At 37.5% G+C, this 12,135-nt stretch overlaps 2 pseudogenes; one reads left to right on the forward strand and one right to left on the reverse strand.

Moving 5' to 3' along the window:
• Window positions 1-3,490: 3,490 nt before the first annotated feature.
• LOC101435994 (G2/mitotic-specific cyclin-B1 pseudogene) lies at window positions 3,491-4,938 on the reverse strand (annotated as a pseudogene).
• Window positions 4,939-4,953: 15 nt separating this feature from the next.
• Window positions 4,954-11,923, forward strand: LOC101435568 (transcription intermediary factor 1-alpha pseudogene; annotated as a pseudogene).
• The last annotated feature ends 212 nt before the right edge of the window (window positions 11,924-12,135 follow it).

A 12,135-nucleotide genomic window follows, 5' to 3' on the forward strand; every position in this document is an offset into this window, starting at 1 on the left:
TCATTGCCTGAGGATTAAAGGGAGGCAGAGATCACAAGTCAAGCATTTTAAGAGGGCATAAGCAATTTTTTGGTGCAATGAGCACAATTAGTATCTTGATTATGGTGATGGTTTCACAAGTATATATAAATATCAAAATACAATAAATTATATAGTTTAAATTCATGCTTTTATTGTATGTCAATATTAGATCAATAAAGCTGTTTCAAAAGCATTTATGCTTAACAGTTTTATAATTCAGTATTTATTTCTTTTCTTATGAATAATATAACATACTAATTTAAATACTTCCAACATTTTTTAGGTAAAATATTGAAGCAACTTTAAGGTTTTTTTTTTTACCTTTTGGAAGGGTCTTTATTTGTGTTGAGTTGTATCAAATTTTATTGACTTTATAAATATAAAAGTAAAGAATTATTTTAGTATAGTTGTTACCTAATCGAATTTGATTAAAGTGGTCTATAATATGAAGTAATTTAACCATTACTATTTATCCCTACAATCACCTCTTCTTTGGGTTTTCATTTTATTCAACAGAAATCATAGTTTGTTGTTGACTTATTTCTCTGTTGACATTGTATTGTGTAAATAACAAGATCCAAAGCAACCACCTCTATCATAGCTAAGCTGAACTCCCCTTCTTTAAAGATTCCCCTGAATTCGGACCAGATTGCTGTTATTGTCTTATGTCCTTTAAAACTCAGTCAAAACAAGGAGAATCAGGGATTTCATCTGTTACATACAGCTCTGTACAGGCAGCCAAAAGTCTGTTGGCTTTTATAAAGGGTATTTATTTGGGATAGACACTTACAGTTATCAAGCCATAAAGTACAAGTTACTTCCCTCACCAAAGTCTGTTGCCACATGTTGGAGCAAGATGGCTGCTGACATTCAGCCTTCCTCTTCCTCTTAAGGCTCTGTGGTCCAGCTTTTTCCAATATCAGCTGTAGGCTGGGATAACTTTTATCTCTCTCCTAGAGCTCATTTCTCTCCAGGCCCAAGCTGTTTTGTTCTCTCCACAAGGTCATCCCTAGACTACTAAGCTCTCTAGGCTTTTTCTTTCTTCCCAGGGCTCAATTCTCTCCAGGCACAGCTGCTCTGCTTTCTCCCTGGGCCTCTGCCATGTCTATGGAGCCATCTCTAGTCCTCTGTGTTCTTCTCGTGCACGTTTAATTCCTGAGGTTCCAGCATCCAAAAAACTCCCTCTAACTCCTCTGCTATGTATTTTTCTCTGTGAGTCTCTGCCCACCCAGAGAGTGGGGACTCAATGTCCTACTAACGTGTCCCAACCAAAACCTTAATCATTATTTAATCAAGTAAAAGTGAAACTTCTGCATTTCATACAATCTAGTACACCCAGAGGGACAGACCAGTTTACGAACATAATCCAGTATCTACTTTTGGAATTCATAAACAATTCCAAACTGCTATAAGCCCCCTGGACAAAGATCAAATTGAGGGTAATAATTAGAGATTTCCCAAATCCTAATGAAGACCCAGTAAAGTTTGGGGGAAAAAAGTTTAATCATACTTATGAGCCTTTCAATTAATTTACTTCACTGCTGGTTGAAGGTCATTTTCAAATCTGAATAAACTCCTTAAATGACCTTTCAAAATGAAGAACTACTGAGAAAAAATGAAGGATATAGGGTACCTAAGGAACTTAATGAATGCTACATGAAGTTTTTCTCCAAATTATTGTCATAAAATCCAACAATGTACCCAGAGACTTATGAACCCTTATATGAATATTGTAGCAGTTGTAATAAAACCTTTAATAATTCTCAGATCTTGACCATATTAACTATAAGACCACTACTCTTTTTAATTTTATTTTTTGTTAATGCCCTTTTGGAAGAACTAAGCACCACTCTAAAACATAAACAACTAAATTTGGCCACAATGGAACCTAATGATTTAGTAAATCTTACAGATCAATTATATCACATCTATAAAAGACTGAGAAAAAAAACCCTCCCAAGCTAAAACAGAACAAATACAAATAGCACAAACCATGAATTTCCAAATACAAAAGCAAAAAGCCCTCAAAACATCCTTTAAATTTATACATAAGCACCAGGGTTCATGGTGCCATTAATTGTAAATACTGTAAACAACCTGGATATTCAAAAAACTGCCAAAACTCTAAAGTAAAATAAAATAAAATAAAAACTAAATTCAAAGGCAGCAGTGATCCCCTGAATGATCTCTGTCCTCCAGGAAAGCAAGGTATCTTTCAATGTGACAGGCCTGCTCCCAGGACACAGCAGAGGTTTCTCCAAATGCTTACATCACATTTTTAGGTGACAGAGAACTGATAATTGTCAACTAGGGTATAAGAGGCCTATAGATACTGGGACCACATTCCCTGTCTTAAATACCACAGCCCCCCTTAACCCTGCTCTCTGGAGTACTGCATTTAAATGGTGGGAGTTACCACAAATCCATGGCCTTGAATCCCTGCCAATTCCCTTTCAATTAAGAGCTTTACAAGGCACACATCAATTTCTGTTAGTCTGTTCTGCCCAACTTACTTTTTCAGAAGGGATTTCTTTGGATTATTTCAAGCACACACATCTTTCTCCCAAATGGGAGGGATGCTAATTTGGAATGCCTAGAACCAGATTCAACAGACCAAATAACAAACGTTTTCCCATTTCTAACCCTGTTCTCCTAGCCAAAGAAGTAACATTTAAACATCACCATCTTGTTTATACTATTCCAACTAATTTATGGTTCACAACACCTACTGATATTGGTCAAATTTTCTCTGCCTCAGTCCTCCCTGCTCCAACTCTCTCCTCCTAGAACTTGATAAAATCCAAAGCATTCTAAACTTCCCTCCTTCCAAGAAAACAAACAAACAAACATCAATTAGGGTGATTTCTAAGTCTCATGGGACATTGTAGAAATTGGATTATTACTTTTCTTTTGATGGTTCACCGTTGCTTAAACCTGAACAAATTGAATCCTTTCTTTGGGATGAAACTATTCAAAATTCCTTTAAGGGAGTAAAACATAGTTTTTTTCAGCAGATCTACTCTGGGACACCATATGTACAAGTCAGTTTTTCCCCATTTCTCCATGAATGAGAAAGGAAAGCCTTAGTTGTCCTTAGCTAAAAACATAGAGATCACCATACACTTCTAAACTATTATAGTCAGCAGTTGGATACCATAGCCTAGAGATTTCGCCCTGCATGAAGTCCATTGCTATATCAAAACTTTAGAATCAATTGAAGAACTAATTGTTGGATCTCCCTTAACTATTTAGGTTCCTTATTGAGTTGAAGCCCTTCTTAATTCTCATCCCATTCAACACCTCCTAACAGATAGATTAATTTATTCTGAAATTCTCTTACCTTCCCCTCCCAATTTCTCTTTTTTTTCCAAATTGTCACAACCTTAATCATGCTACTTCATTTTTATTTTTATGTGGCAGCACATAATGCCAATTTTATTTGCAAATATTAAAATACATCAATTCAAGTTCACAAATTACATCTTTTCACAGCCTGAGCTAGGGTTTGAACTATCACAGAATTCATCTGTGCTAGAGTTAGAGCGCTGATGTTAGTATGCTTAGAGGTGGCATGCTTAATCTTGGTAGTTATGTGCTTTGCAAGTCTATAATTCACCATGATATATACTTAGTGAGGTGCTGTATAACAGGAAGAAGGAATTCTTCAGTGTATGACAGGTAATGCTGTAGAGTTGGTGTCCATTCACCATTTTCAAGAATTTTCAGTGCTAAGCAAAAAACTCCTGGAATCTGAGAAGGAGAAATGTGTGCCATATTGTAGCCCAACACAGTCAGTTCCATCAGGTATTTGGCCAAAGTATGGTGCTCAACATCAATTTCTCCAATCTTTTTTTTAATTTTTCCTATTTTTTTCTTTAATTTTAAAGACACTTTAGATTACATAAATGTTACATCAAAAATACAGGGGATTCCCATATATCCCAACCCCTCCCATTCTCCCCTACTAATAACACCTTTCACTAGTGTGGTACGTAGGTTCCAACTGATGAAGAAATATTGAAGTGCAGGGACAGAGGGTGGCCCAGACCAAACTGTATAACTCTTAGAATCTTCATTTTCAGCTGTCTGATCTGGTACATAGTATAAATACAGACAGTCACAAAGGCAAAGTTGCCCATTTCTGGAGGATGCATTTCTTCATTTGCTTGCTATAAACAAGGCAATGACACAAACCAGCTGCAAAATCTTTAAGGCGCACAATTATTCTGCATGAACTGATCAGTGATGGAAACAGTCAAATACATGGTCTCCTGCTGCAGCCTGAATTTCATGTGAACCTGCGCTAGGCAGTCAGTTAGGATGGCTTTCTTGTCTCCAGTGACTTTCTGACCCAGTAGGTATTTGGGTCTGACTTCTTGCTCCTCCTCAAGTTGTCTCAGATAAGCATAAGTTTCTTTCACATATGCACTACAAAGGTTTGAATCAGCTCCATCTTCTACATCCAAATCACTTACTGCAAGAATTAAGTCAGAGAAAGCATGGCAAAAATACTCATCTGCAGGGACACAGTTAGCTGTTTTCATTGGGCTTGGAAAGGGACTATCCACCAAAAAAGGCTCAGGCAAAAGTTTTTCTTCTTTAATGGGCTCAGCTTCTGCACTGTCTCTGACCCTGGCTCTGGTTCTACCACCTGCAAAGGTGCTTTTTTCAGAGGTTTTGGTAGATTTTTAGCAGTAACTTTTCCAACAGCTGAAGCTTTGCCTCCTTTTTCACAGGCATTTTGGCTTGTGGCTGTTCAGTGACCTTGTTACCAACGTCTCCAAGAGCTATTCTTTGTCACAGTCCGGTTTTATAAGTTGCAGCAGTGGTCAAAGGTACTCGCTTTGCTCCTGCCATACTAATCTCCGTCTTATTTTCAACATCAATTTTCGTGTTACTGGTGATTCTGAGAGCCATGGCTTGCTCTTCACCATGCAGCAATTGAGAAACAAGAAGCAGAACGTGAGAGTGCCTGACAAACAATAGACTAGAAGCCACCACTGAGCAACACCCATGCCTCTGCAGCGCGCATGAAGGACTGGAGCCCCGCCTCAGGCTCAAACCCTGCAATCCACCTCCTTATTGGCTCGTTTGTGTCACTCGCTCTCTTCCTATTGGTGCCTGTTCCTTCCTCGAAAGAGTTTCCAGGAGAATCCAGTGCAGACTTTCCATAAAGGGGCGGAGATAGAGCAAGGCTGACAAATGTTTCAAATTGATTGATATTTATATGATAATATCTAGATTATTAAATTAATTTGATTTTTTTCTTTTCACTTTCTTTAATATGGCTATTAGAAAATATAAAATTTCGTATGTGGGTCACATTATCTTTCCATTGCACAGCACTAGTTTAGACTAAGAGTCCTTCCAGGTCCTCCTGCTGGTGTGACCTGACCAGCAAAATCCCTTAACAGCACCTCAGAGACTGAGAAAGTCTATGGTAGAAACTCAATTCAACTCTGGTAAAGTAGACCAAGCTATTATTTGATTAATAAAAATGAAGAGTATTAGTTTCTTCTGCCTGAATACTTGAAATCTAGGTTCTGCTACCTCTCCTGGAGTCGGGGACCAAAATGTCCCTAAGTACACACACTGTGTGTGGCTGTGAGTTGGCTTCAGACCTCACTTGCTCAATTAATCAAGTAATCTATTTACAGACCTGCTCTCTCATCTGTGCTCACCAGGAAATCTGAAAATTGAGAAAGAAGTTCCATAAAATTGGACTCATCTCTTCACAAGATTCTCCTCTGTCTTCCAGCTGCTTTCTGAAGTTCTTGAGTGAAATCAACTGACAAGGGACATATATATAACGGGTCCTTCCTCTCTTCTTTTGTGTCAGACCCAATCCTCTTTAATTCAATATATTTTTATTTAGTTTTGTCAATAAAGAGATTTTTACCAATGACAAAGTAAACCCATAAATTGTTTTACCCTGCATTGTAATTCAATTTCAAAATGAATAACATTTTAAGAAATGTCATATTCAAGAGAATTATTCCTGGTAAATATTCATAATTATTTTTCTTTACTTATAATAAAAATTAGACCTGTACATTTATTGTACTTTACCTTGTTAAGATTTAAAACTTTCAGCCTCATTAATATTAACCCTTCATTAATATATGATATATATTCTCTTTTACTTTAGCTAATGTATTTAGACTATGAAATTTTACCATGATGGAAAAACAGCATATTTGCTATGTAAACATGTTGTACTAAGGTAGGTGGGATGGAATTTGGCCATGCTATATTCCTATCCTATGAAGTAGATTTCTGACTTTGCTTTTACTGCTTTTCAATAATTAGAGAGAGAAAAAAAACCTTAATGTCCTCTTGTTTTAGTACTTATTTAAATGTAAAATGAAATAGAGCCCCATATCATGTTTATTTTCTTTTTTTTTTTTTTTTTTGATATTTGCAAGATGAGGTCAAAATGACCCTTCACAAATTGAACATATTTTAAATATCTGCATTACAGAATCCTCAGTGAAATTTGAGATTTTTGTTGTTGTTAAATATATTTTGGTCTTTATCATGCCATTCTTGAAGTAAGAGTAAAACACATATCTGGTTGTCTTACAACAACTTCCCAGATGACACTATTTCTATGCTTACAAAGTGACTTCTTCCTTATTCTGATCAAAGCTTCCTACCTCTATTTCAATCATTTGAAATCAACTGTTTTCTTGAAAATTTTCTCTGCTATTTCTTCCTTTATAGATAATTCCAGCTCATCTGTGGGTCACCTAACACACTCATATACTATAGTTTAAGAAAGCAAAATAGCTTATACACCAAAAAGAAAAAAAAATGAAATTCTTCTGAACAGTGATATTTAATTTGAAAGGGAAATACTGAGATACTATTGCAAATATTTGTAATTTCATATATCAGTTTTAATGTCCAAGGTTCGTGCTATGTTTATTGTGAATACTTGTGGATTTTCAAACATTTCCAAACGTCTGTTAAGCAAATGAAAGAAAATATGAAAATCATAGAATGCCAGAAAAGATAAACTGTGGTCACATTTGAAATTAAGGTATGTTATTCCAAACTACTGTGAATGGAAAAATTTATGTTTCTGTCAAGCAACTAACAGAATCAAAACCCTGTACTATCATGACTCACAAGGGATGAAAATGTTTTGAAATAAGTTGATGAGTCACATTTTTAAAATCAGGATCTGAGTTTTAGGCTGGGTAAAACATAAAGGATATGATTTATTGGTCTTTAGATAATGTTTTTAAAAAATTATGATGTGCTTTTGGCTTATTTTTATTTTAAAAAGTTTATTTTCTAGCAACACATAGTCGGGCAATTTTGAGTATCTTTTCTTAAACAATTTTCAGATGATACATTTTTACAGTCAGAGAGAGAAATATTTTGGTAGAAATTATTGTGGCCACTAAGTGGGATTTTAGAGAACATTTCTGACAAGGTTTCATGACTTTTCTTGATCTACATCTGAGTATATTTTTATTCCTTTCTCAGCAACTGATTATGCACATTCCTTGTGGACAGATATGAGCTCTTTTTTAATTTATTTTTATTTATTTTTTAAATCACAGATTTTTTAAAAATTTCTCTACTTTTCCACCTGCACGCCGTCTGCTCCCTGTGTCCGTCACTGTGTGTTCTTCTGTGTTCCTTTGCATTCTTGTCAGTGGCACTGGAAATCTGCGTCTCTCTTTTTGTTGTGTCATCTTGCTGCATCAGCTCTCCATGTCTATGGTACCACTCCTGGGCAGGCTGAGATTTTTTTGCACAGGATAGCTCTCCTTGCAGGGCATACTCTGTGTGTGGGGTTGCCCTACATGAGGGACACCCCTGCATGGCATGGCACTCCTTGCGTGCATCAGCATTGCGTGTGGGCCAGTTCACCCCACAGGTCAGGAGGCCCTGGGTTTGAACTCTGGACCTCCTCTGTGATAGGTGGACGCTCTATCAGTTGAGCCAAATCTGTGTCCCAATATGAATTCCTTAATATTTGTTAAAGATGCAATAGGATCTCCAAATCTCTAATACACACTTAATAGGCATAGCTCAAGCCAGGGCCTCTCAACATGCAGTATTGGCATTTAAGGCTGGATGATTCTTTCTGGGGGGTGATGGGTGCTGTCTTCTGCATTGTAGGATGTTTAGCAGCACCCCTGGCCTCCACCCACCAGATGCCTGTAGCACTCCTCCTGCAGTTTTGGAAATGTCAAAAAATTCACCAGTCATTAATTATAGTTTCCTAAGGGGCAAAATCATCTCTGGGTAAAAAGAAATGGAAGTTAAAATAAGGTTTTCCATTTAACTAGATAATGTTCTGCTTTAGGGCATAAAGTTCACCTTGTTACCTTCTTTAAACAAAAATAAAATAGGCTTAAAGAGGTGTGGTTCACTGTGAATAAGAAGTGAGGTGAGTACTATGCAATACAAAACACATACTGGGTTGACTTTACACCAGAGCTGAGCTCATTTGCATAAGCACTCTGAAGCCTGAGAATTCAGAAGTAAGTTCTAAATAACTTTATTTAATAAATGTTCCCAGAGATCTGCAAATTGTGGCTCACTCTGAAGCCAGAGAATACAGAAGTAAGTTCTAAATAACTTTATTTAATAAATGTTCCCAGAAATCTGGAAATTGTGGCTAGAAGATAGCAAGATGGAAATTTTCTACATCTGTAATGAAACACTTAATGATTGAGAAATAACTATGTATGTGCAATTTTGTCACCTCTTCATTCTGTCTTCTAGGAGTTTGGGGCATAGATTTCATTCTTAATAACCAGGCTGAAGAAGGGATTACTTTTTATTCCAATGAATCAAATTATAGCCTTAGATATGCTGAAAAGGTCCAAAAGAAATTTCCAGGATGGAAAATGATCTGTTTCTTCTCTGTCCACTACAGTAGCTGCTGGGTATATGTTATTACTGAACATTTGAAATGTGGCTGGTGTTGTGGTAGAAATGCTAATATATTTGAGTTATAGACTCAAATAAAATATATTACTTAAATCCATTTCACCCTTTGCATGCTTCTTTTTTTCAAGTGACTGTCTATTGTCTCTTCATTTCAACAGGTATTACAGAGCCAGTTTTGTAACATTTGACATACATTCAAAAGTTAAGTATACAAGCTTTCTTTTCTCAGTGCCCTCCAAGAAGCAGCTCTCCACAGCTTGAGAGGCTCCCTTCTTTCCTTTTGGAGCATCAACAGAAGAGGAGGAAGAGAAGGAGGTCCTCCTGGGCAGAGGCAAGACAAAGGAGGTGGGTTTCAGGGAGGGGCTTGGTAGCACCAAGCAGGATGAAGGAGGCCAAGGGACAGCAGGACCAGACTCAGATCACCAGTGCCAGGTGGCCCAGCTCAACTTGTTGGACAGATGAACCTGGTCTATCAGCACATCCAGAACCAGATCCACAGCTGCTGCCCTGCCTGCTTGCATCCTAACTCTGCCTTGGACTTCTCCAGTAGATGCTGGGTTTGCTCCAAATCCTGCTGCCATGAACACTTCCAAGTCACCATCAGTAGCACCTCCCAGTTTCCCATCCTAGTCATCGTTCCCTACAGAAAGTCACATAAAAGATAATTTCTTTGTGAAGTACCCTGCTGAGGTTCCAAGCAATACAGTAGAGAAGTCTAAGCAGATGCATCCAAGCTGTGATTACAATGCAGAAGCTAATGGAATTTGTGGAGTGTGTGGTGAATGGCTCTGAGAGATTTGCATTAGAGCTCATGAGAGGGGGATGTTTCTCCAGAGGCGGTTGTTGTGAGCAGTCATAAAAACAAAGTCTGAGCTTTACTGTGAGATATATGACAAGCTGTCATTACAGAACTATCAATAGAACATAAAGAGCATAGATTTTAATTTGTCAAAGAAGATTTTCAGAATCAGAAATTGATCATCAAGTCATTAATCACAAAATGTGGAGTGGACATCATCATCTCAGGGTCCACAGGATGTAGGAATATATTATGGATTCAACTAGACTTGCTGGTATTCGACTATTGAAATGTTGTTCCTCTGGCAATGGAAGTAATTGTATCATTGATGTAGAGATGGTGACCACAGGAGTTACTGAGGGCAGGAAGAGGGAGAAAGAGGTGTGATATGGGGCATTTTTGGAACTTGGAGTGGTCCTGAATGATATTGCAGGGACAGATGCAGGACATTGTATATCCTGCCATAACCCACTGGATGGACTGGGGAAAAGTGTAAACTTTGTAAACTATGGTCCATGTGGTGTGGCAGTACTCCAGGGTGTATTCACCAAATACAATGAATGTGCCTTACTGATGAAAAGGGATTTTGATGTGGGAGGAGCAAGGGGTGTGGAGGGAAGTGAGGTATATGGGAACCTCTTATGTTTTATTAACATAACATTTTGTGTGATCTATTTATCAGTTTAAAAAAAGACATAAAAAATCAAAAAAAAAAAAAAGAAAAAAACTGATGGAAAGAACAAAAACATACAAGTCACAGGAAGTCAGATCCAATGCAGAATAATTGAAGTAAATCAAAATTTTTAAAATCTGGTGGAATAGGATTTTAATGTTGCTATATTTATGTGGAGGTTAAATTATAGAAAAAGGAAAGGATCTACTAAATCATCTAGAAAGCCTTGCAATGAACCATTTCAGGAAACGTATGCAATGACTGAAAATAGCGGGACTTTCTAAGCTGTAGGCACATGTCATACCTTTTGCTAAAGGGGCACTTTCCAGTGGCAGCAATACAGCATTACCTTACAGCAAGAGCCTGTTTATATACTGATTAAGGTACCTTCTTAGAGTAAGGCATGATGTTTCCCCAATAGCCAAAAATACCAACAATTTTCACTGTAATCCTAGTTTTTTTTTCTCAAAATATGGTCAATTTAAGTTTTTTAGTAATGGAAAATAAAGAGATTTGGCCACAAATGCCTGAGCAGAATCCTGTTATGAAACTATATTCACTGCCCTGAGGTGGTTTCTCTTTAAATCATTCTTCTAAGTTTCCAACACAGATCAGCCTAGCCCAATTACCACTCTAGTGCTTGCAGCAAAAGCTGTCTACTCCATATTTGACAAGTTTTCAAAATAACAGCCCCAAGCTCAATGGGCAAGTTATTCATTCTCAACCTCAACAGCGGAGATTCTACCAAACCAGAATACATCATGACAAGCAATAGAGTCCAACCATGTACAGATGTCTTTCATGGCTCCGCAAGACAACACAGTGGCAGATCACCAGTGTACAGCTGTCCCATCAACTGCCAACATCACATCCTGTCCCCTTCCAATCCCAGCATTACTATTGAAGTAGGATATGATATAAAGGCTTCTGGTTCACCTACAATCAATTCGAGCTCACCATTGGGAAGTGTTTATAATCTTCCTTCTCTTCCAGATATTGGTTACTCCAGTAATATTATTCTGGACAATATGGTGAGGAAACATACTAGCATACATCATGGCCAGGCAAGAGCACCTTCAAACAAACATCCAGTCACTCACTTCATCACTACCGTCTCCAGACAATGTAGGATCTGTTACTTTGACTAGTGTACTTCCCCTAATATGTCCACCTAATGTCTCCAGCTTGGAGGGCTGAGGAAATTCAGGCTTTTCAAGTAAACCAACAGGAACTGATCCAACACACATAATCCCAGTGGTCATGTTAGAGCTAATCTGAATAAAACAAGAAAACAGTGCTCACCTGAAAAATATGATTTAACTGTTGTCATATGAAAACAGGAATCTGATGAGTATAGACCTCAAAATACCAACCATCTGAGAAGCACAGTCAAGTCCTTGCTCTTAAATAGCAATCAGGACTCTGCTTCTGAGGAGACTGTGCTAACCAAGGTGTTCCAGAGGGCACAGGAGATCCATCTGAATATCCTCAGGAAAATTCCTCAAATGAATATTTGAGTGACTAGATGCCTCCCAGAATTGATAACTTCAAGTTAGAGGGATAAGGAAAGAGTTTGCCCCAAAGAGCTCATACTGACAAATAGTCCAAAAGGAGAACAAATTTATATATTCTATTGAGAAGTATCTAAATCAGAAGTTGAATATGATTGGAACATTCCCAATATTTTAAAATCCAGGGAACTTCATTATAATCAGGCACAGTTAGAGGA

Source organism: Dasypus novemcinctus, chromosome 22 (genome assembly GCF_030445035.2).
Source record: "Dasypus novemcinctus isolate mDasNov1 chromosome 22, mDasNov1.1.hap2, whole genome shotgun sequence".
In the NCBI taxonomy this organism is placed as follows: domain Eukaryota; kingdom Metazoa; phylum Chordata; class Mammalia; order Cingulata; family Dasypodidae; genus Dasypus; species Dasypus novemcinctus.